We start from the raw sequence: 25,674 nt of genomic DNA on the forward strand, positions 1-25,674 counted from the left end.
TATAAGATAAAGCCATAAACATGTGTATCCGAGTCTTCTATCAAAAGTTACAGCTATTTCTATGAAGTTGTACAAAAACGCTTTCTTTCGCCAAGACAGTGCGTTTCTCACTGTTACATGCATTTGAATGGGGAACTCGACCGAAACAAAGTACAAGTTTTCATTATGTGAATAACTTGGAAATCTTAGCTCAAACAGCTGCAAAACCTGTTTTCCCAGCACGGAGACCTTGAGTTCTATAAGATAAAGCCATAAACATGTGTATCCGAGTCTTCTATCAAAAGTTACAGCTATTTCTATGAAGTTGTACAAAAACGCTTTCTTTCGCCAAGACAGTGCGTTTCTCACTGTTACATGCATTTGAATGGGGAACTCGACCGAAACAAAGTATAGGTTTTCATTATGTGAATAACTTGAAAATCTTAGCTCAAACAGCTGCAAAACCTGTTTTCCCAGCACGGGGACCTTGAGTTCTATAATATAAGGCCATAAACATGTTTGTCTGAGTCTTCTATCAAAAGTTACAGCTATTTCTATGAAGTTGTACAAAAACGCTTTCTTTCGCCAAGACAGTGCGTTTCTCACTGTTACATGCATTTGAATGGGGAACTCGACCGAAACAAAGTATAGGTTTTCATTATGTGAATAACTTGGAAATCTTAGCTCAAACAGCTGCAAAACCTGTTTTCCCAGCACGGGGACCTTGAGTTCTATAAGATAAAGCCATAAACATGTGTATCCGAGTCTTCTATCAAAAGTTACAGCTATTTCTATGAAGTTGTACAAAAACGCTTTCTTTCGCCAAGACAGTGCGTTTCTCACTGTTACATGCATTTGAATGGGGAACTCGACCGAAACAAAGTATAGGTTTTCATTATGTGAATAACTTGAAAATCTTAGCTCAAACAGCTGCAAAACCTGTTTTCCCAGCACGGGAACCTTGAGTTCTATAAGATAAAGCCATAAACATGTGTATCCGAGTCTTCTATCAAAAGTTACAGCTATTTCTATGAAGTTGTACAAAAACGCTTTCTTTCGCCAAGACAGTGCGTTTCTCACTGTTACATGCATTTGAATGGGGAACTCGACCGAAACAAAGTACAAGTTTTCATTATGTGAATAACTTGGAAATCTTAGCTCAAACAGCTGCAAAACCTGTTTTCCCAGCACGGAGACCTTGAGTTCTATAAGATAAAGCCATAAACATGTGTATCCGAGTCTTCTATCAAAAGTTACAGCTATTTCTATGAAGTTGTACAAAAACGCTTTCTTTCGCCAAGACAGTGCGTTTCTCACTGTTACATGCATTTGAATGGGGAACTCGACCGAAACAAAGTATAGGTTTTCATTATGTGAATAACTTGAAAATCTTAGCTCAAACAGCTGCAAAACCTGTTTTCCCAGCACGGGGACCTTGAGTTCTATAATATAAGGCCATAAACATGTTTGTCTGAGTCTTCTATCAAAAGTTACAGCTATTTCTATGAAGTTGTACAAAAACGCTTTCTTTCGCCAAGACAGTGCGTTTCTCACTGTTACATGCATTTGAATGGGGAACTCGACCGAAACAAAGTATAGGTTTTCATTATGTGAATAACTTGGAAATCTTAGCTCAAACAGCTGCAAAACCTGTTTTCCCAGCACGGGGACCTTGAGTTCTATAAGATAAAGCCATAAACATGTGTATCCGAGTCTTCTATCAAAAGTTACAGCTATTTCTATGAAGTTGTACAAAAACGCTTTCTTTCGCCAAGACAGTGCGTTTCTCACTGTTACATGCATTTGAATGGGGAACTCGACCGAAACAAAGTATAGGTTTTCATTATGTGAATAACTTGAAAATCTTAGCTCAAACAGCTGCAAAACCTGTTTTCCCAGCACGGGAACCTTGAGTTCTATAAGATAAAGCCATAAACATGTGTATCCGAGTCTTCTATCAAAAGTTACAGCTATTTCTATGAAGTTGTACAAAAACGCTTTCTTTCGCCAAGACAGTGCGTTTCTCACTGTTACATGCATTTGAATGGGGAACTCGACCGAAACAAAGTATAGGTTTTCATTATGTGAATAACTTGGAAATCTTAGCTCAAACAGCTGCAAAACCTGTTTTCCCAGCACGGGAACCTTGAGTTCTATAAGATAAAGCCATAAACATGTGTATCCGAGTCTTCTATCAAAAGTTACAGCTATTTCTATGAAGTTGTACAAAAACGCTTTCTTTCGCCAAGACAGTGCGTTTCTCACTGTTACATGCATTTGAATGGGGAACTCGACCGAAACAAAGTACAAGTTTTCATTATGTGAATAACTTGGAAATCTTAGCTCAAACAGCTGCAAAACCTGTTTTTCCAGCACGGAGACCTTGAGTTCTATAAGATAAAGCCATAAACATGTGTATCCGAGTCTTCTATCAAAAGTTACAGCTATTTCTATGAAGTTGTACAAAAACGCTTTCTTTCGCCAAGACAGTGCGTTTCTCACTGTTACATGCATTTGAATGGGGAACTCGACCGAAACAAAGTATAGGTTTTCATTATGTGAATAACTTGAAAATCTTAGCTCAAACAGCTGCAAAACCTGTTTTCCCAGCACGGGGACCTTGAGTTCTATAATATAAGGCCATAAACATGTTTGTCTGAGTCTTCTATCAAAAGTTACAGCTATTTCTATGAAGTTGTACAAAAACGCTTTCTTTCGCCAAGACAGTGCGTTTCTCACTGTTACATGCATTTGAATGGGGAACTCGACCGAAACAAAGTATAGGTTTTCATTATGTGAATAACTTGAAAATCTTAGCTCAAACAGCTGCAAAACCTGTTTTCCCAGCACGGGGACCTTGAGTTCTATAATATAAGGCCATAAACATGTTTGTCTGAGTCTTCTATCAAAAGTTACAGCTATTTCTATGAAGTTGTACAAAAACGCTTTCTTTCGCCAAGACAGTGCGTTTCTCACTGTTACATGCATTTGAATGGGGAACTCGACCGAAACAAAGTATAGGTTTTCATTATGTGAATAACTTGGAAATCTTAGCTCAAACAGCTGCAAAACCTGTTTTCCCAGCACGGGGACCTTGAGTTCTATAAGATAAAGCCATAAACATGTGTATCCGAGTCTTCTATCAAAAGTTACAGCTATTTCTATGAAGTTGTACAAAAACGCTTTCTTTCGCCAAGACAGTGCGTTTCTCACTGTTACATGCATTTGAATGGGGAACTCGACCGAAACAAAGTATAGGTTTTCATTATGTGAATAACTTGAAAATCTTAGCTCAAACAGCTGCAAAACCTGTTTTCCCAGCACGGGAACCTTGAGTTCTATAAGATAAAGCCATAAACATGTGTATCCGAGTCTTCTATCAAAAGTTACAGCTATTTCTATGAAGTTGTACAAAAACGCTTTCTTTCGCCAAGACAGTGCGTTTCTCACTGTTACATGCATTTGAATGGGGAACTCGACCGAAACAAAGTACAAGTTTTCATTATGTGAATAACTTGGAAATCTTAGCTCAAACAGCTGCAAAACCTGTTTTCCCAGCACGGAGACCTTGAGTTCTATAAGATAAAGCCATAAACATGTGTATCCGAGTCTTCTATCAAAAGTTACAGCTATTTCTATGAAGTTGTACAAAAACGCTTTCTTTCGCCAAGACAGTGCGTTTCTCACTGTTACATGCATTTGAATGGGGAACTCGACCGAAACAAAGTATAGGTTTTCATTATGTGAATAACTTGAAAATCTTAGCTCAAACAGCTGCAAAACCTGTTTTCCCAGCACGGGGACCTTGAGTTCTATAATATAAGGCCATAAACATGTTTGTCTGAGTCTTCTATCAAAAGTTACAGCTATTTCTATGAAGTTGTACAAAAACGCTTTCTTTCGCCAAGACAGTGCGTTTCTCACTGTTACATGCATTTGAATGGGGAACTCGACCGAAACAAAGTATAGGTTTTCATTATGTGAATAACTTGAAAATCTTAGCTCAAACAGCTGCAAAACCTGTTTTCCCAGCACGGGGACCTTGAGTTCTATAATATAAGGCCATAAACATGTTTGTCTGAGTCTTCTATCAAAAGTTACAGCTATTTCTATGAAGTTGTACAAAAACGCTTTCTTTCGCCAAGACAGTGCGTTTCTCACTGTTACATGCATTTGAATGGGGAACTCGACCGAAACAAAGTATAGGTTTTCATTATGTGAATAACTTGGAAATCTTAGCTCAAACAGCTGCAAAACCTGTTTTCCCAGCACGGGGACCTTGAGTTCTATAAGATAAAGCCATAAACATGTGTATCCGAGTCTTCTATCAAAAGTTACAGCTATTTCTATGAAGTTGTACAAAAACGCTTTCTTTCGCCAAGACAGTGCGTTTCTCACTGTTACATGCATTTGAATGGGGAACTCGACCGAAACAAAGTATAGGTTTTCATTATGTGAATAACTTGAAAATCTTAGCTCAAACAGCTGCAAAACCTGTTTTCCCAGCACGGGAACCTTGAGTTCTATAAGATAAAGCCATAAACATGTGTATCCGAGTCTTCTATCAAAAGTTACAGCTATTTCTATGAAGTTGTACAAAAACGCTTTCTTTCGCCAAGACAGCGCGTTTCTCACTGTTACATGCATTTGAATGGGGAACTCGACCGAAACAAAGTATAGGTTTTCATTATGTGAATAACTTGAAAATCTTAGCTCAAACAGCTGCAAAACCTGTTTTCCCAGCACGGGAACCTTGAGTTCTATAAGATAAAGCCATAAACATGTGTATCCGAGTCTTCTATCAAAAGTTACAGCTATTTCTATGAAGTTGTACAAAAACGCTTTCTTTCGCCAAGACAGTGCGTTTCTCACTGTTACATGCATTTGAATGGGGAACTCGACCGAAACAAAGTATAGGTTTTCATTATGTGAATAACTTGGAAATCTTAGCTCAAACAGCTGCAAAACCTGTTTTCCCAGCACGGGAACCTTGAGTTCTATAAGATAAAGCCATAAACATGTGTATCCGAGTCTTCTATCAAAAGTTACAGCTATTTCTATGAAGTTGTACAAAAACGCTTTCTTTCGCCAAGACAGTGCGTTTCTCACTGTTACATGCATTTGAATGGGGAACTCGACCGAAACAAAGTATAGGTTTTCATTATGTGAATAACTTGGAAATCTTAGCTCAAACAGCTGCAAAACCTGTTTTCCCAGCACGGGAACCTTGAGTTCTATAAGATAAAGCCATAAACATGTGTATCCGAGTCTTCTATCAAAAGTTACAGCTATTTCTATGAAGTTGTACAAAAACGCTTTCTTTCGCCAAGACAGTGCGTTTCTCACTGTTACATGCATTTGAATGGGGAACTCGACCGAAACAAAGTACAAGTTTTCATTATGTGAATAACTTGGAAATCTTAGCTCAAACAGCTGCAAAACCTGTTTTCCCAGCACGGAGACCTTGAGTTCTATAAGATAAAGCCATAAACATGTGTATCCAAGTCTTCTATCAAAAGTTACAGCTATTTCTATGAAGTTGTACAAAAACGCTTTCTTTCGCCAAGACAGTGCGTTTCTCACTGTTACATGCATTTGAATGGGGAACTCGACCGAAACAAAGTATAGGTTTTCATTATGTGAATAACTTGGAAATCTTAGCTCAAACAGCTGCAAAACCTGTTTTCCCAGCACGGAGACCTTGAGTTCTATAAGATAAAGCCATAAACATGTGTATCCGAGTCTTCTATCAAAAGTTACAGCTATTTCTATGAAGTTGTACAAAAACGCTTTCTTTCGCCAAGACAGTGCGTTTCTCACTGTTACATGCATTTGAATGGGGAACTCGACCGAAACAAAGTATAGGTTTTCATTATGTGAATAACTTGGAAATCTTAGCTCAAACAGCTGCAAAACCTGTTTTCCCAGCACGGGAACCTTGAGTTCTATAAGATAAAGCCATAAACATGTGTATCCGAGTCTTCTATCAAAAGTTACAGCTATTTCTATGAAGTTGTACAAAAACGCTTTCTTTCGCCAAGACAGTGCGTTTCTCACTGTTACATGCATTTGAATGGGGAACTCGACCGAAACAAAGTATAGGTTTTCATTATGTGAATAACTTGAAAATCTTAGCTCAAACAGCTGCAAAACCTGTTTTCCCAGCACGGGAACCTTGAGTTCTATAAGATAAAGCCATAAACATGTGTATCCGAGTCTTCTATCAAAAGTTACAGCTATTTCTATGAAGTTGTACAAAAACGCTTTCTTTCGCCAAGACAGTGCGTTTCTCACTGTTACATGCATTTGAATGGGGAACTCGACCGAAACAAAGTATAGGTTTTCATTATGTGAATAACTTGGAAATCTTAGCTCAAACAGCTGCAAAACCTGTTTTCCCAGCACGGGAACCTTGAGTTCTATAAGATAAAGCCATAAACATGTGTATCCGAGTCTTCTATCAAAAGTTACAGCTATTTCTATGAAGTTGTACAAAAACGCTTTCTTTCGCCAAGACAGTGCGTTTCTCACTGTTACATGCATTTGAATGGGGAACTCGACCGAAACAAAGTACAAGTTTTCATTATGTGAATAACTTGGAAATCTTAGCTCAAACAGCTGCAAAACCTGTTTTCCCAGCACGGGAACCTTGAGTTCTATAAGATAAAGCCATAAACATGTGTATCCGAGTCTTCTATCAAAAGTTACAGCTATTTCTATGAAGTTGTACAAAAACGCTTTCTTTCGCCAAGACAGTGCGTTTCTCACTGTTACATGCATTTGAATGGGGAACTCGACCGAAACAAAGTATAGGTTTTCATTATGTGAATAACTTGGAAATCTTAGCTCAAACAGCTGCAAAACCTGTTTTCCCAGCACGGAGACCTTGAGTTCTATAAGATAAAGCCATAAACATGTGTATCCGAGTCTTCTATCAAAAGTTACAGCTATTTCTATGAAGTTGTACAAAAACGCTTTCTTTCGCCAAGACAGTGCGTTTCTCACTGTTACATGCATTTGAATGGGGAACTCGACCGAAACAAAGTATAGGTTTTCATTATGTGAATAACTTGGAAATCTTAGCTCAAACAGCTGCAAAACCTGTTTTCCCAGCACGGGAACCTTGAGTTCTATAAGATAAAGCCATAAACATGTGTATCCGAGTCTTCTATCAAAAGTTACAGCTATTTCTATGAAGTTGTACAAAAACGCTTTCTTTCGCCAAGACAGTGCGTTTCTCACTGTTACATGCATTTGAATGGGGAACTCGACCGAAACAAAGTATAGGTTTTCATTATGTGAATAACTTGGAAATCTTAGCTCAAACAGCTGCAAAACCTGTTTTCCCAGCACGGGAACCTTGAGTTCTATAAGATAAAGCCATAAACATGTGTATCCGAGTCTTCTATCAAAAGTTACAGCTATTTCTATGAAGTTGTACAAAAACGCTTTCTTTCGCCAAGACAGTGCGTTTCTCACTGTTACATGCATTTGAATGGGGAACTCGACCGAAACAAAGTACAAGTTTTCATTATGTGAATAACTTGGAAATCTTAGCTCAAACAGCTGCAAAACCTGTTTTCCCAGCACGGAGACCTTGAGTTCTATAAGATAAAGCCATAAACATGTGTATCCGAGTCTTCTATCAAAAGTTACAGCTATTTCTATGAAGTTGTACAAAAACGCTTTCTTTCGCCAAGACAGTGCGTTTCTCACTGTTACATGCATTTGAATGGGGAACTCGACCGAAACAAAGTATAGGTTTTCATTATGTGAATAACTTGGAAATCTTAGCTCAAACAGCTGCAAAACCTGTTTTCCCAGCACGGAGACCTTGAGTTCTATAAGATAAAGCCATAAACATGTGTATCCGAGTCTTCTATCAAAAGTTACAGCTATTTCTATGAAGTTGTACAAAAACGCTTTCTTTCGCCAAGACAGTGCGTTTCTCACTGTTACATGCATTTGAATGGGGAACTCGACCGAAACAAAGTATAGGTTTTCATTATGTGAATAACTTGGAAATCTTAGCTCAAACAGCTGCAAAACCTGTTTTCCCAGCACGGGAACCTTGAGTTCTATAAGATAAAGCCATAAACATGTGTATCCGAGTCTTCTATCAAAAGTTACAGCTATTTCTATGAAGTTGTACAAAAACGCTTTCTTTCGCCAAGACAGTGCGTTTCTCACTGTTACATGCATTTGAATGGGGAACTCGACCGAAACAAAGTATAGGTTTTCATTATGTGAATAACTTGAAAATCTTAGCTCAAACAGCTGCAAAACCTGTTTTCCCAGCACGGGAACCTTGAGTTCTATAAGATAAAGCCATAAACATGTGTATCCGAGTCTTCTATCAAAAGTTACAGCTATTTCTATGAAGTTGTACAAAAACGCTTTCTTTCGCCAAGACAGTGCGTTTCTCACTGTTACATGCATTTGAATGGGGAACTCGACCGAAACAAAGTATAGGTTTTCATTATGTGAATAACTTGGAAATCTTAGCTCAAACAGCTGCAAAACCTGTTTTCCCAGCACGGGAACCTTGAGTTCTATAAGATAAAGCCATAAACATGTGTATCCGAGTCTTCTATCAAAAGTTACAGCTATTTCTATGAAGTTGTACAAAAACGCTTTCTTTCGCCAAGACAGTGCGTTTCTCACTGTTACATGCATTTGAATGGGGAACTCGACCGAAACAAAGTACAAGTTTTCATTATGTGAATAACTTGGAAATCTTAGCTCAAACAGCTGCAAAACCTGTTTTCCCAGCACGGAGACCTTGAGTTCTATAAGATAAAGCCATAAACATGTGTATCCGAGTCTTCTATCAAAAGTTACAGCTATTTCTATGAAGTTGTACAAAAACGCTTTCTTTCGCCAAGACAGTGCGTTTCTCACTGTTACATGCATTTGAATGGGGAACTCGACCGAAACAAAGTATAGGTTTTCATTATGTGAATAACTTGGAAATCTTAGCTCAAACAGCTGCAAAACCTGTTTTCCCAGCACGGAGACCTTGAGTTCTATAAGATAAAGCCATAAACATGTGTATCCGAGTCTTCTATCAAAAGTTACAGCTATTTCTATGAAGTTGTACAAAATCGCTTTCTTTCGCCAAGACAGTGCGTTTCTCACTGTTACATGCATTTGAATGGGGAACTCGACCGAAACAAAGTATAGGTTTTCATTATGTGAATAACTTGAAAATCTTAGCTCAAACAGCTGCAAAACCTGTTTTCCCAGCACGGGGACCTTGAGTTCTATAATATAAGGCCATAAACATGTTTGTCTGAGTCTTCTATCAAAAGTTACAGCTATTTCTATGAAGTTGTACAAAAACGCTTTCTATCGCCAAGACAGTGCGTTTCTCACTGTTACATGCATTTGAATGGGGAACTCGACCGAAACAAAGTATAGGTTTTCATTATGTGAATAACTTGAAAATCTTAGCTCAAACAGCTGCAAAACCTGTTTTCCCAGCACGGGGACCTTGAGTTCTATAATATAAGGCCATAAACATGTTTGTCTGAGTCTTCTATCAAAAGTTACAGCTATTTCTATGAAGTTGTACAAAAATGCTTTCTTTCGCCAAGACAGTGCGTTTCTCACTGTTACATGCATTTGAATGGGGAACTCGACCGAAACAAAGTATAGGTTTTCATTATGTGAATAACTTGAAAATCTTAGCTCAAACAGCTGCAAAACCTGTTTTCCCAGCACGGGAACCTTGAGTTCTATAAGATAAAGCCATAAACATGTGTATCCGAGTCTTCTATCAAAAGTTACAGCTATTTCTATGAAGTTGTACAAAAACGCTTTCTTTCGCCAAGACAGTGCGTTTCTCACTGTTACATGCATTTGAATGGGGAACTCGACCGAAACAAAGTATAGGTTTTCATTATGTGAATAACTTGGAAATCTTAGCTCAAACAGCTGCAAAACCTGTTTTCCCAGCACGGAGACCTTGAGTTCTATAAGATAAAGCCATAAACATGTGTATCCGAGTCTTCTATCAAAAGTTACAGCTATTTCTATGAAGTTGTACAAAAACGCTTTCTTTCGCCAAGACAGTGCGTTTCTCACTGTTACATGCATTTGAATGGGGAACTCGACCGAAACAAAGTATAGGTTTTCATTATGTGAATAACTTGGAAATCTTAGCTCAAACAGCTGCAAAACCTGTTTTCCCAGCACGGGAACCTTGAGTTCTATAAGATAAAGCCATAAACATGTGTATCCGAGTCTTCTATCAAAAGTTACAGCTATTTCTATGAAGTTGTACAAAAACGCTTTCTTTCGCCAAGACAGTGCGTTTCTCACTGTTACATGCATTTGAATGGGGAACTCGACCGAAACAAAGTACAAGTTTTCATTATGTGAATAACTTGGAAATCTTAGCTCAAACAGCTGCAAAACCTGTTTTCCCAGCACGGAGACCTTGAGTTCTATAAGATAAAGCCATAAACATGTGTATCCGAGTCTTCTATCAAAAGTTACAGCTATTTCTATGAAGTTGTACAAAAACGCTTTCTTTCGCCAAGACAGTGCGTTTCTCACTGTTACATGCATTTGAATGGGGAACTCGACCGAAACAAAGTATAGGTTTTCATTATGTGAATAACTTGGAAATCTTAGCTCAAACAGCTGCAAAACCTGTTTTCCCAGCACGGGAACCTTGAGTTCTATAAGATAAAGCCATAAACATGTGTATCCGAGTCTTCTATCAAAAGTTACAGCTATTTCTATGAAGTTGTACAAAAATGCTTTCTATCGCCAAGACAGTGCGTTTCTCACTGTTACATGCATTTGAATGGGGAACTCGACCGAAACAAAGTACAAGTTTTCATTATGTGAATAACTTGAAAATCTTAGCTCAAACAGCTGCAAAACCTGCTTTCCCAGCACGGGGACCTTGAGTTCTATAATATAAGGCCATAAACATGTTTGTCTGAGTCTTCTATCAAAAGTTACAGCTATTTCTATGAAGTTGTACAAAATCGCTTTCTTTCGCCAAGACAGTGCGTTTCTCACTGTTACATGCATTTGAATGGGGAACTCGACCGAAACAAAGTATAGGTTTTCATTATGTGAATAACTTGAAAATCTTAGCTCAAACAGCTGCAAAACCTGTTTTCCCAGCACGGGGACCTTGAGTTCTATAATATAAGGCCATAAACATGTTTGTCTGAGTCTTCTATCAAAAGTTACAGCTATTTCTATGAAGTTGTACAAAAACGCTTTCTATCGCCAAGACAGTGCGTTTCTCACTGTTACATGCATTTGAATGGGGAACTCGACCGAAACAAAGTATAGGTTTTCATTATGTGAATAACTTGAAAATCTTAGCTCAAACAGCTGCAAAACCTGTTTTCCCAGCACGGGGACCTTGAGTTCTATAATATAAGGCCATAAACATGTTTGTCTGAGTCTTCTATCAAAAGTTACAGCTATTTCTATGAAGTTGTACAAAAATGCTTTCTTTCGCCAAGACAGTGCGTTTCTCACTGTTACATGCATTTGAATGGGGAACTCGACCGAAACAAAGTATAGGTTTTCATTATGTGAATAACTTGAAAATCTTAGCTCAAACAGCTGCAAAACCTGTTTTCCCAGCACGGGAACCTTGAGTTCTATAAGATAAAGCCATAAACATGTGTATCCGAGTCTTCTATCAAAAGTTACAGCTATTTCTATGAAGTTGTACAAAAACGCTTTCTTTCGCCAAGACAGTGCGTTTCTCACTGTTACATGCATTTGAATGGGGAACTCGACCGAAACAAAGTATAGGTTTTCATTATGTGAATAACTTGGAAATCTTAGCTCAAACAGCTGCAAAACCTGTTTTCCCAGCACGGAGACCTTGAGTTCTATAAGATAAAGCCATAAACATGTGTATCCGAGTCTTCTATCAAAAGTTACAGCTATTTCTATGAAGTTGTACAAAAACGCTTTCTTTCGCCAAGACAGTGCGTTTCTCACTGTTACATGCATTTGAATGGGGAACTCGACCGAAACAAAGTATAGGTTTTCATTATGTGAATAACTTGGAAATCTTAGCTCAAACAGCTGCAAAACCTGTTTTCCCAGCACGGGAACCTTGAGTTCTATAAGATAAAGCCATAAACATGTGTATCCGAGTCTTCTATCAAAAGTTACAGCTATTTCTATGAAGTTGTACAAAAACGCTTTCTATCGCCAAGACAGTGCGTTTCTCACTGTTACATGCATTTGAATGGGGAACTCGACCGAAACAAAGTATAGGTTTTCATTATGTGAATAACTTGAAAATCTTAGCTCAAACAGCTGCAAAACCTGTTTTCCCAGCACGGGAACCTTGAGTTCTATAAGATAAAGCCATAAACATGTGTATCCGAGTCTTCTATCAAAAGTTACAGCTATTTCTATGAAGTTGTACAAAAACGCTTTCTTTCGCCAAGACAGTGCGTTTCTCACTGTTACATGCATTTGAATGGGGAACTCGACCGAAACAAAGTACAAGTTTTCATTATGTGAATAACTTGGAAATCTTAGCTCAAACAGCTGCAAAACCTGTTTTCCCAGCACGGAGACCTTGAGTTCTATAAGATAAAGCCATAAACATGTGTATCCGAGTCTTCTATCAAAAGTTACAGCTATTTCTATGAAGTTGTACAAAAACGCTTTCTTTCGCCAAGACAGTGCGTTTCTCACTGTTACATGCATTTGAATGGGGAACTCGACCGAAACAAAGTATAGGTTTTCATTATGTGAATAACTTGGAAATCTTAGCTCAAACAGCTGCAAAACCTGTTTTCCCAGCACGGGAACCTTGAGTTCTATAAGATAAAGCCATAAACATGTGTATCCGAGTTTTCTATCAAAAGTTACAGCTATTTCTATGAAGTTGTACAAAAATGCTTTCTATCGCCAAGACAGTGCGTTTCTCACTGTTACATGCATTTGAATGGGGAACTCGACCGAAACAAAGTATAGGTTTTCATTATGTGAATAACTTGAAAATCTTAGCTCAAACAGCTGCAAAACCTGTTTTCCCAGCACGGGAACCTTGAGTTCTATAAGATAAAGCCATAAACATGTGTATCCGAGTCTTCTATCAAAAGTTACAGCTATTTCTATGAAGTTGTACAAAAACGCTTTCTTTCGCCAAGACAGTGCGTTTCTCACTGTTACATGCATTTGAATGGGGAACTCGACCGAAACAAAGTATAGGTTTTCATTATGTGAATAACTTGGAAATCTTAGCTCAAACAGCTGCAAAACCTGTTTTCCCAGCACGGGAACCTTGAGTTCTATAAGATAAAGCCATAAACATGTGTATCCGAGTCTTCTATCAAAAGTTACAGCTATTTCTATGAAGTTGTACAAAAACGCTTTCTTTCGCCAAGACAGTGCGTTTCTCACTGTTACATGCATTTGAATGGGGAACTCGACCGAAACAAAGTATAGGTTTTCATTATGTGAATAACTTGGAAATCTTAGCTCAAACAGCTGCAAAACCTGTTTTCCCAGCACGGGAACCTTGAGTTCTATAAGATAAAGCCATAAACATGTGTATCCGAGTCTTCCATCAAAAGTTACAGCTATTTCTATGAAGTTGTACAAAAACGCTTTCTATCGCCAAGACAGTGCGTTTCTCACTGTTACATGCATTTGAATGGGGAACTCGACCGAAACAAAGTATAGGTTTTCATTATGTGAATAACTTGAAAATCTTAGCTCAAACAGCTGCAAAACCTGTTTTCCCAGCACGGGAACCTTGAGTTCTATAAGATAAAGCCATAAACATGTGTATCCGAGTCTTCTATCAAAAGTTACAGCTATTTCTATGAAGTTGTACAAAAATGCTTTCTATCGCCAAGACAGTGCGTTTCTCACTGTTACATGCATTTGAATGGGGAACTCGACCGAAACAAAGTACAAGTTTTCATTATGTGAATAACTTGAAAATCTTAGCTCAAACAGCTGCAAAACCTGTTTTCCCAGCACGGGGACCTTGAGTTCTATAATATAAGGCCATAAACATGTTTGTCTGAGTCTTCTATCAAAAGTTACAGCTATTTCTATGAAGTTGTACAAAAACGCTTTCTTTCGCCAAGACAGTGCGTTTCTCACTGTTACATGCATTTGAATGGGGAACTCGACCGAAACAAAGTATAGGTTTTCATTATGTGAATAACTTGAAAATCTTAGCTCAAACAGCTGCAAAACCTGTTTTCCCAGCACGGGAACCTTGAGTTCTATAAGATAAAGCCATAAACATGTGTATCCGAGTCTTCTATCAAAAGTTACAGCTATTTCTATGAAGTTGTACAAAAACGCTTTCTTTCGCCAAGACAGTGCGTTTCTCACTGTTACATGCATTTGAATGGGGAACTCGACCGAAACAAAGTATAGGTTTTCATTATGTGAATAACTTGGAAATCTTAGCTCAAACAGCTGCAAAACCTGTTTTCCCAGCACGGGAACCTTGAGTTCTATAAGATAAAGCCATAAACATGTGTATCCGAGTCTTCTATCAAAAGTTACAGCTATTTCTATGAAGTTGTACAAAAACGCTTTCTTTCGCCAAGACAGTGCGTTTCTCACTGTTACATGCATTTGAATGGGGAACTCGACCGAAACAAAGTATAGGTTTTCATTATGTGAATAACTTGGAAATCTTAGCTCAAACAGCTGCAAAACCTGTTTTCCCAGCACGGGAACCTTGAGTTCTATAAGATAAAGCCATAAACATGTGTATCCGAGTCTTCCATCAAAAGTTACAGCTATTTCTATGAAGTTGTACAAAAACGCTTTCTATCGCCAAGACAGTGCGTTTCTCACTGTTACATGCATTTGAATGGGGAACTCGACCGAAACAAAGTATAGGTTTTCATTATGTGAATAACTTGAAAATCTTAGCTCAAACAGCTGCAAAACCTGTTTTCCCAGCACGGGAACCTTGAGTTCTATAAGATAAAGCCATAAACATGTGTATCCGAGTCTTCTATCAAAAGTTACAGCTATTTCTATGAAGTTGTACAAAAACGCTTTCTTTCGCCAAGACAGTGCGTTTCTCACTGTTACATGCATTTGAATGGGGAACTCGACCGAAACAAAGTATAGGTTTTCATTATGTGAATAACTTGGAAATCTTAGCTCAAACAGCTGCAAAACCTGTTTTCCCAGCACGGGAACCTTGAGTTCTATAAGATAAAGCCATAAACATGTGTATCCGAGTCTTCTATCAAAAGTTACAGCTATTTCTATGAAGTTGTACAAAAACGCTTTCTTTCGCCAAGACAGTGCGTTTCTCACTGTTACATGCATTTGAATGGGGAACTCGACCGAAACAAAGTATAGGTTTTCATTATGTGAATAACTTGGAAATCTTAGCTCAAACAGCTGCAAAACCTGTTTTCCCAGCACGGGAACCTTGAGTTCTATAAGATAAAGCCATAAACATGTGTATCCGAGTCTTCCATCAAAAGTTACAGCTATTTCTATGAAGTTGTACAAAAACGCTTTCTATCGCCAAGACAGTGCGTTTCTCACTGTTACATGCATTTGAATGGGGAACTCGACCGAAACAAAGTATAGGTTTTCATTATGTGAATAACTTGAAAATCTTAGCTCAAACAGCTGCAAAACCTGTTTTCCCAGCACGGGAACCTTGAGTTCTATAAGATAAAGCCATAAACATGTGTATCCGAGTCTTCTATCAAAAGTTACAGCTATTTCTATGAAGTTGTACAAAAACGCTTTCTTTCGCCAAGACAGTGCGTTTCTCACTGTTACATGCATTTGAATGGGGAACTCGACCGAAACAAAGTATAGGTTTTCATTATGTGAATAACTTGAAAATCTTAGCTCAAACAGCTGCAAAACCTGTTTTCCCAGCACGGGAACCTTGAGTTCTATAAGATAAAGCCATAAACATGTGTATCCGAGTCTTCTATCAAAAGTTACAGCTATTTCTATGAAGTTGTACAAAAACGCTTTCTTTCGCCAAGACAGTGCGTTTCTCACTGTTACATGCATTTGAATGGGGAACTCGACCGAAACAAAGTATAGGTTTTCATTATGTGAATAACTTGGAAATCTTAGCTCAAACAGCTGCAAAACCTGTTTTCCCAGCACGGGAACCTTGAGTTCTATAAGATAAAGCCATAAACATGTGTATCCGAGTCTTCTATCAAAAGTTACAGCTATTTCTATGAAGTTGTACAAAAACGCTTTCTTTCGCCAAGACAGTGCGTTTCTCACTGTTACATGCATTTGAATGGGGAACTCGACCGAAACAAAGTACAAGTTTTCATTATGTGAATAACTTGGAAATCTTAGCTCAAACTGCTGCAAAACCTGTTTTCCCAGCACGGGAACCTTGAGTTCTATAAGATAAAGCCATAAACATGTGTATCCGAGTCTTCTATCAAAAGTTACAGCTATTTCTATGAAGTTGTACAAAAACGCTTTCTTTCGCCAAGACAGTGCGTTTCTCACTGTTACATGCATTTGAATGGGGAACTCGACCGAAACAAAGTATAGGTTTTCATTATGTGAATAACTTGGAAATCTTAGCTCAAACAGCTGCAAAACCTGTTTTCCCAGCACGGAGACCTTGAGTTCTATAAGATAAAGCCATAAACATGTGTATCCGAGTCTTCTATCAAAAGTTACAGCTATTTCTATGAAGTTGTACAAAAACGCTTTCTTTCGCCAAGACAGTGCGTTTCTCACTGTTACATGCATTTGAATGGGGAACTCGACCGAAACAAAGTATAGGTTTTCATTATGTGAATAACTTGGAAATCTTAGCTCAAACAGCTGCAAAACCTGTTTTCCCAGCACGGGAACCTTGAGTTCTATAAGATAAAGCCATAAACATGTGTATCCGAGTCTTCTATCAAAAGTTACAGCTATTTCTATGAAGTTGTACAAAAACGCTTTCTTTCGCCAAGACAGTGCGTTTCTCACTGTTACATGCATTTGAATGGGGAACTCGACCGAAACAAAGTATAGGTTTTCATTATGTGAATAACTTGGAAATCTTAGCTCAAACAGCTGCAAAACCTGTTTTCCCAGCACGGGAACCTTGAGTTCTATAAGATAAAGCCATAAACATGTGTATCCGAGTCTTCTATCAAAAGTTACAGCTATTTCTATGAAGTTGTACAAAAACGCTTTCTTTCGCCAAGACAGTGCGTTTCTCACTGTTACATGCATTTGAATGGGGAACTCGACCGAAACAAAGTACAAGTTTTCATTATGTGAATAACTTGGAAATCTTAGCTCAAACAGCTGCAAAACCTGTTTTCCCAGCACGGAGACCTTGAGTTCTATAAGATAAAGCCATAAACATGTGTATCCGAGTCTTCTATCAAAAGTTACAGCTATTTCTATGAAGTTGTACAAAAACGCTTTCTTTCGCCAAGACAGTGCGTTTCTCACTGTTACATGCATTTGAATGGGGAACTCGACCGAAACAAAGTATAGGTTTTCATTATGTGAATAACTTGGAAATCTTAGCTCAAACAGCTGCAAAACCTGTTTTCCCAGCACGGAGACCTTGAGTTCTATAAGATAAAGCCATAAACATGTGTATCCGAGTCTTCTATCAAAAGTTACAGCTATTTCTATGAAGTTGTACAAAAACGCTTTCTTTCGCCAAGACAGTGCGTTTCTCACTGTTACATGCATTTGAATGGGGAACTCGACCGAAACAAAGTATAGGTTTTCATTATGTGAATAACTTGGAAATCTTAGCTCAAACAGCTGCAAAACCTGTTTTCCCAGCACGGGAACCTTGAGTTCTATAAGATAAAGCCATAAACATGTGTATCCGAGTCTTCTATCAAAAGTTACAGCTATTTCTATGAAGTTGTACAAAAACGCTTTCTTTCGCCAAGACAGTGCGTTTCTCACTGTTACATGCATTTGAATGGGGAACTCGACCGAAACAAAGTATAGGTTTTCATTATGTGAATAACTTGAAAATCTTAGCTCAAACAGCTGCAAAACCTGTTTTCCCAGCACGGGAACCTTGAGTTCTATAAGATAAAGCCATAAACATGTGTATCCGAGTCTTCTATCAAAAGTTACAGCTATTTCTATGAAGTTGTACAAAAACGCTTTCTTTCGCCAAGACAGTGCGTTTCTCACTGTTACATGCATTTGAATGGGGAACTCGACCGAAACAAAGTATAGGTTTTCATTATGTGAATAACTTGGAAATCTTAGCTCAAACAGCTGCAAAACCTGTTTTCCCAGCACGGGAACCTTGAGTTCTATAAGATAAAGCCATAAACATGTGTATCCGAGTCTTCTATCAAAAGTTACAGCTATTTCTATGAAGTTGTACAAAAACGCTTTCTTTCGCCAAGACAGTGCGTTTCTCACTGTTACATGCATTTGAATGGGGAACTCGACCGAAACAAAGTACAAGTTTTCATTATGTGAATAACTTGGAAATCTTAGCTCAAACAGCTGCAAAACCTGTTTTCCCAGCACGGAGACCTTGAGTTCTATAAGATAAAGCCATAAACATGTGTATCCGAGTCTTCTATCAAAAGTTACAGCTATTTCTATGAAGTTGTACAAAAACGCTTTCTTTCGCCAAGACAGTGCGTTTCTCACTGTTACATGCATTTGAATGGGGAACTCGACCGAAACAAAGTATAGGTTTTCATTATGTGAATAACTTGGAAATCTTAGCTCAAACAGCTGCAAAACCTGTTTTCCCAGCACGGAGACCTTGAGTTCTATAAGATAAAGCCATAAACGTGTATCCGAGTCTTCTATCAAAAGTTACAGCTATTTCTATGAAGTTGTACAAAAACGCTTTCTTTCGCCAAGACAGTGCGTTTCTCACTGTTACATGCATTTGAATGGGGAACTCGACCGAAACAAAGTATAGGTTTTCATTATGTGAATAACTTGGAAATCTTAGCTCAAACAGCTGCAAAACCTGTTTTCCCAGCACGGGAACCTTGAGTTCTATAAGATAAAGCCATAAACATGTGTATCCGAGTCTTCTATCAAAAGTTACAGCTATTTCTATGAAGTTGTACAAAAACGCTTTCTTTCGCCAAGACAGTGCGTTTCTCACTGTTACATGCATTTGAATGGGGAACTCGACCAAAACAAAGTATAGGTTTTCATTATGTGAATAACTTGGAAATCTTAGCTCAAACAGCTGCAAAACCTGTTTTCCCAGCACGGGAACCTTGAGTTCTATAAGATAAAGCCATAAACATGTGTATCCGAGTCTTCTATCAAAAGTTACAGCTATTTCTATGAAGTTGTACAAAAACGCTTTCTTTCGCCAAGACAGTGCGTTTCTCACTGTTACATGCATTTGAATGGGGAACTCGACCGAAACAAAGTACAAGTTTTCATTATGTGAATAACTTGGAAATCTTAGCTCAAACAGCTGCAAAACCTGTTTTCCCAGCACGGAGACCTTGAGTTCTATAAGATAAAGCCATAAACATGTGTATCCGAGTCTTCTATCAAAAGTTACAGCTATTTCTATGAAGTTGTACAAAAACGCTTTCTTTCGCCAAGACAGTGCGTTTCTCACTGTTACATGCATTTGAATGGGGAACTCGACCGAAACAAAGTATAGGTTTTCATTATGTGAATAACTTGGAAATCTTAGCTCAAACAGCTGCAAAACCTGTTTTCCCAGCACGGGAACCTTGAGTTCTATAAGATAAAGCCATAAACATGTGTATCCGAGTCTTCTATCAAAAGTTACAGCTATTTCTATGAAGTTGTACAAAAATGCTTTCTATCGCCAAGACAGTGCGTTTCTCACTGTTACATGCATTTGAATGGGGAACTCGACCGAAACAAAGTATAGGTTTTCATTATGTGAATAACTTGAAAATCTTAGCTCAAACAGCTGCAAAACCTGTTTTCCCAGCACGGGGACCTTGAGTTCTATAATATAAGGCCATAAACATGTTTGTCTGAGTCTTCTATCAAAAGTTACAGCTATTTCTATGAAGTTGTACAAAAACGCTTTCTATCGCCAAGACAGTGCGTTTCTCACTGTTACATGCATTTGAATGGGGAACTCGACCGAAACAAAGTATAGGTTTTCATTATGTGAATAACTTGAAAATCTTAGCTCAAACAGCTGCAAAACCTGTTTTCCCAGCACGGGGACCTTGAGTTCTATAATATAAGGCCATAAACATGTTTGTCTGAGTCTTCTATCAAAAGTTACAGCTATTTCTATGAAGTTGTACAAAAATGCTTTCTTTCGCCAAGACAGTGCGTTTCTCACTGTTACATGCATTTGAATGGGGAACTCGACCGAAACAAAGTATAGGTTTTCATTATGTGAATAAATTGAAAATCTTAGCTCAAACAGCTGCAAAACCTGTTTTCCCAGCACGGGAACCTTGAGTTCTATAAGATAAAGCCATAAACATGTGTATCCGAGTCTTCTATCAAAAGTTACAGCTATTTCTATGAAGTTGTACAAAAACGCTTTCTTTCGCCAAGACAGTGCGTTTCTCACTGTTACATGCATTTGAATGGGGAACTCGACCGAAACAAAGTATAGGTTTTCATTATGTGAATAACTTGGAAATCTTAGCTCAAACAGCTGCAAAACCTGTTTTCCCAGCACGGAGACCTTGAGTTCTATAAGATAAAGCCATAAACATGTGTATCCGAGTCTTCTATCAAAAGTTACAGCTATTTCTATGAAGTTGTACAAAAACGCTTTCTTTCGCCAAGACAGTGCGTTTCTCACTGTTACATGCATTTGAATGGGGAACTCGACCGAAACAAAGTATAGGTTTTCATTATGTGAATAACTTGGAAATCTTAGCTCAAACAGCTGCAAAACCTGTTTTCCCAGCACGGGAACCTTGAGTTCTATAAGATAAAGCCATAAACATGTGTATCCGAGTCTTCTATCAAAAGTTACAGCTATTTCTATGAAGTTGTACAAAAACGCTTTCTTTCGCCAAGACAGTGCGTTTCTCACTGTTACATGCATTTGAATGGGGAACTCGACCGAAACAAAGTATAGGTTTTCATTATGTGAATAACTTGAAAATCTTAGCTCAAACAGCTGCAAAACCTGTTTTCCCAGCACGGGAACCTTGAGTTCTATAAGATAAAGCCATAAACATGTGTATCCGAGTCTTCTATCAAAAGTTACAGCTATTTCTATGAAGTTGTACAAAAACGCTTTCTTTCGCCAAGACAGTGCGTTTCTCACTGTTACATGCATTTGAATGGGGAACTCGACCGAAACAAAGTATAGGTTTTCATTATGTGAATAACTTGGAAATCTTAGCTCAAACAGCTGCAAAACCTGTTTTCCCAGCACGGGAACCTTGAGTTCTATAAGATAAAGCCATAAACATGTGTATCCGAGTCTTCTATCAAAAGTTACAGCTATTTCTATGAAGTTGTACAAAAACGCTTTCTTTCGCCAAGACAGTGCGTTTCTCACTGTTACATGCATTTGAATGGGGAACTCGACCGAAACAAAGTACAAGTTTTCATTATGTGAATAACTTGGAAATCTTAGCTCAAACAGCTGCAAAACCTGTTTTCCCAGCACGGAGACCTTGAGTTCTATAAGATAAAGCCATAAACATGTGTATCCGAGTCTTCTATCAAAAGTTACAGCTATTTCTATGAAGTTGTACAAAAACGCTTTCTTTCGCCAAGACAGTGCGTTTCTCACTGTTACATGCATTTGAATGGGGAACTCGACCGAAACAAAGTATAGGTTTTCATTATGTGAATAACTTGGAAATCTTAGCTCAAACAGCTGCAAAACCTGTTTTCCCAGCACGGGAACCTTGAGTTCTATAAGATAAAGCCATAAACATGTGTATCCGAGTCTTCTATCAAAAGTTACAGCTATTTCTATGAAGTTGTACAAAAACGCTTTCTTTCGCCAAGACAGTGCGTTTCTCACTGTTACATGCATTTGAATGGGGAACTCGACCGAAACAAAGTATAGGTTTTCATTATGTGAATAACTTGGAAATCTTAGCTCAAACAGCTGCAAAACCTGTTTTCCCAGCACGGGAACCTTGAGTTCTATAAGATAAAGCCATAAACATGTGTATCCGAGTCTTCTATCAAAAGTTACAGCTATTTCTATGAAGTTGTACAAAAACGCTTTCTTTCGCCAAGACAGTGCGTTTCTCACTGTTACATGCATTTGAATGGGGAACTCGACCGAAACAAAGTACAAGTTTTCATTATGTGAATAACTTGGAAATCTTAGCTCAAACAGCTGCAAAACCTGTTTTCCCAGCACGGAGACCTTGAGTTCTATAAGATAAAGCCATAAACATGTGTATCCGAGTCTTCTATCAAAAGTTACAGCTATTTCTATGAAGTTGTACAAAAACGCTTTCTTTCGCCAAGACAGTGCGTTTCTCACTGTTACATGCATTTGAATGGGGAACTCGACCGAAACAAAGTATAGGTTTTCATTATGTGAATAACTTGGAAATCTTAGCTCAAACAGCTGCAAAACCTGTTTTCCCAGCACGGGAACCTTGAGTTCTATAAGATAAAGCCATAAACATGTGTATCCGAGTCTTCTATCAAAAGTTACAGCTATTTCTATGAAGTTGTACAAAAATGCTTTCTATCGCCAAGACAGTGCGTTTCTCACTGTTACATGCATTTGAATGGGGAACTCGACCGAAACAAAGTATAGGTTTTCATTATGTGAATAACTTGAAAATCTTAGCTCAAACAGCTGCAAAACCTGTTTTCCCAGCACGGGGACCTTGAGTTCTATAATATAAGGCCATAAACATGTTTGTCTGAGTCTTCTATCAAAAGTTACAGCTATTTCTATGAAGTTGTACAAAAACGCTTTCTATCGCCAAGACAGTGCGTTTCTCACTGTTACATGCATTTGAATGGGGAACTCGACCGAAACAAAGTATAGGTTTTCATTATGTGAATAACTTGAAAATCTTAGCTCAAACAGCTGCAAAACCTGTTTTCCCAGCACGGGGACCTTGAGTTCTATAATATAAGGCCATAAACATGTTTGTCTGAGTCTTCTATCAAAAGTTACAGCTATTTCTATGAAGTTGTACAAAAATGCTTTCTTTCGCCAAGACAGTGCGTTTCTCACTGTTACATGCATTTGAATGGGGAACTCGACCGAAACAAAGTATAGGTTTTCATTATGTGAATAACTTGAAAATCTTAGCTCAAACAGCTGCAAAACCTGTTTTCCCAGCACGGGAACCTTGAGTTCTATAAGATAAAGCCATAAACATGTGTATCCGAGTCTTCTATCAAAAGTTACAGCTATTTCTATGAAGTTGTACAAAAACGCTTTCTTTCGCCAAGACAGTGCGTTTCTCACTGTTACATGCATTTGAATGGGGAACTCGACCGAAACAAAGTATAGGTTTTCATTATGTGAATAACTTGGAAATCTTAGCTCAAACAGCTGCAAAACCTGTTTTCCCAGCACGGAGACCTTGAGTTCTATAAGATAAAGCCATAAACATGTGTATCCGAGTCTTCTATCAAAAGTTACAGCTATTTCTATGAAGTTGTACAAAAACGCTTTCTTTCGCCAAGACAGTGCGTTTCTCACTGTTACATGCATTTGAATGGGGAACTCGACCGAAACAAAGTATAGGTTTTCATTATGTGAATAACTTGGAAATCTTAGCTCAAACAGCTGCAAAACCTGTTTTCCCAGCACGGGAACCTTGAGTTCTATAAGATAAAGCCATAAACATGTGTATCCGAGTCTTCTATCAAAAGTTACAGCTATTTCTATGAAGTTGTACAAAAACGCTTTCTTTCGCCAAGACAGTGCGTTTCTCACTGTTACATGCATTTGAATGGGGAACTCGACCGAAACAAAGTACAAGTTTTCATTATGTGAATAACTTGGAAATCTTAGCTCAAACAGCTGCAAAACCTGTTTTCCCAGCACGGAGACCTTGAGTTCTATAAGATAAAGCCATAAACATGTGTATCCGAGTCTTCTATCAAAAGTTACAGCTATTTCTATGAAGTTGTACAAAAACGCTTTCTTTCGCCAAGACAGTGCGTTTCTCACTGTTACATGCATTTGAATGGGGAACTCGACCGAAACAAAGTATAGGTTTTCATTATGTGAATAACTTGGAAATCTTAGCTCAAACAGCTGCAAAACCTGTTTTCCCAGCACGGGAACCTTGAGTTCTATAAGATAAAGCCATAAACATGTGTATCCGAGTCTTCTATCAAAAGTTACAGCTATTTCTATGAAGTTGTACAAAAACGCTTTCTTTCGCCAAGACAGTGCGTTTCTCACTGTTACATGCATTTGAATGGGGAACTCGACCGAAACAAAGTATAGGTTTTCATTATGTGAATAACTTGGAAATCTTAGCTCAAACAGCTGCAAAACCTGTTTTCCCAGCACGGGAACCTTGAGTTCTATAAGATAAAGCCATAAACATGTGTATCCGAGTCTTCTATCAAAAGTTACAGCTATTTCTATGAAGTTGTACAAAATCGCTTTCTTTCGCCAAGACAGTGCGTTTCTCACTGTTACATGCATTTGAATGGGGAACTCGACCGAAACAAAGTATAGGTTTTCATTATGTGAATAACTTGAAAATCTTAGCTCAAACAGCTGCAAAACCTGTTTTCCCAGCACGGGGACCTTGAGTTCTATAATATAAGGCCATAAACATGTTTGTCTGAGTCTTCTATCAAAAGTTACAGCTATTTCTATGAAGTTGTACAAAAACGCTTTCTATCGCCAAGACAGTGCGTTTCTCACTGTTACATGCATTTGAATGGGGAACTCGACCGAAACAAAGTATAGGTTTTCATTATGTGAATAACTTGAAAATCTTAGCTCAAACAGCTGCAAAACCTGTTTTCCCAGCACGGGGACCTTGAGTTCTATAATATAAGGCCATAAACATGTTTGTCTGAGTCTTCTATCAAAAGTTACAGCTATTTCTATGAAGTTGTACAAAAATGCTTTCTTTCGCCAAGACAGTGCGTTTCTCACTGTTACATGCATTTGAATGGGGAACTCGACCGAAACAAAGTATAGGTTTTCATTATGTGAATAACTTGAAAATCTTAGCTCAAACAGCTGCAAAACCTGTTTTCCCAGCACGGGAACCTTGAGTTCTATAAGATAAAGCCATAAACATGTGTATCCGAGTCTTCTATCAAAAGTTACAGCTATTTCTATGAAGTTGTACAAAAACGCTTTCTTTCGCCAAGACAGTGCGTTTCTCACTGTTACATGCATTTGAATGGGGAACTCGACCGAAACAAAGTATAGGTTTTCATTATGTGAATAACTTGGAAATCTTAGCTCAAACAGCTGCAAAACCTGTTTTCCCAGCACGGGGACCTTGAGTTCTATAAGATAAAGCCATAAACATGTGTATCCGAGTCTTCTATCAAAAGTTACAGCTATTTCTATGAAGTTGTACAAAAACGCTTTCTTTCGCCAAGACAGTGCGTTTCTCACTGTTACATGCATTTGAATGGGGAACTCGACCGAAACAAAGTATAGGTTTTCATTATGTGAATAACTTGGAAATCTTAGCTCAAACAGCTGCAAAACCTGTTTTCCCAGCACGGGAACCTTGAGTTCTATAATATAAGGCCATAAACATGTGTATCCGAGTCTTCTATCAAAAGTTACAGCTATTTCTATGAAGTTGTACAAAAACG

This window comes from Rhamphochromis longiceps, linkage group LG23 (genome assembly GCF_057381845.1).
Source record: "Rhamphochromis longiceps isolate RC_006_pf linkage group LG23, R_longiceps_female_GT1.1, whole genome shotgun sequence".
Classification (NCBI taxonomy): domain Eukaryota; kingdom Metazoa; phylum Chordata; class Actinopteri; order Cichliformes; family Cichlidae; genus Rhamphochromis; species Rhamphochromis longiceps.